A 370-nucleotide genomic window follows, 5' to 3' on the forward strand; every position below is an offset into this window, starting at 1 on the left:
GGTCAGGACCCCAATGAAACCATGCATTTTGATGAAGTCAAAGCAGCACCTGAAAGAGAGGAAGATGTTCTCAGATGAACTCATTTCAATGCACCAAAAAAGTGTGTAATAGTAAATTCTTTAAAATAAAATGATGGCGATAGGTCCAGTTTTCTCAAGCACTCTTGCCATGAAATGACTAAGTGTTCCATACAAATGTGTAATTATGGCACTATAGCAACCACTGAATTACCTCTCGTGTTTTACATCTGAGATATAGGACAGAACGTCCTTTTTGGGTAATTCACAATAAATAATCGCAACATACACTTGTACTTTGTGTTTAAAAGGAAAAGCTTTTCAAGCAATTTATTGTAAAGGATGAGAAACC

The sequence above is a fragment of the Gavialis gangeticus genome, unplaced genomic scaffold (genome assembly GCF_001723915.1).
Source record: "Gavialis gangeticus isolate Ggan-Ray unplaced genomic scaffold, GavGan_comp1, whole genome shotgun sequence".
Lineage (NCBI taxonomy): Eukaryota > Metazoa > Chordata > Crocodylia > Gavialidae > Gavialis > Gavialis gangeticus.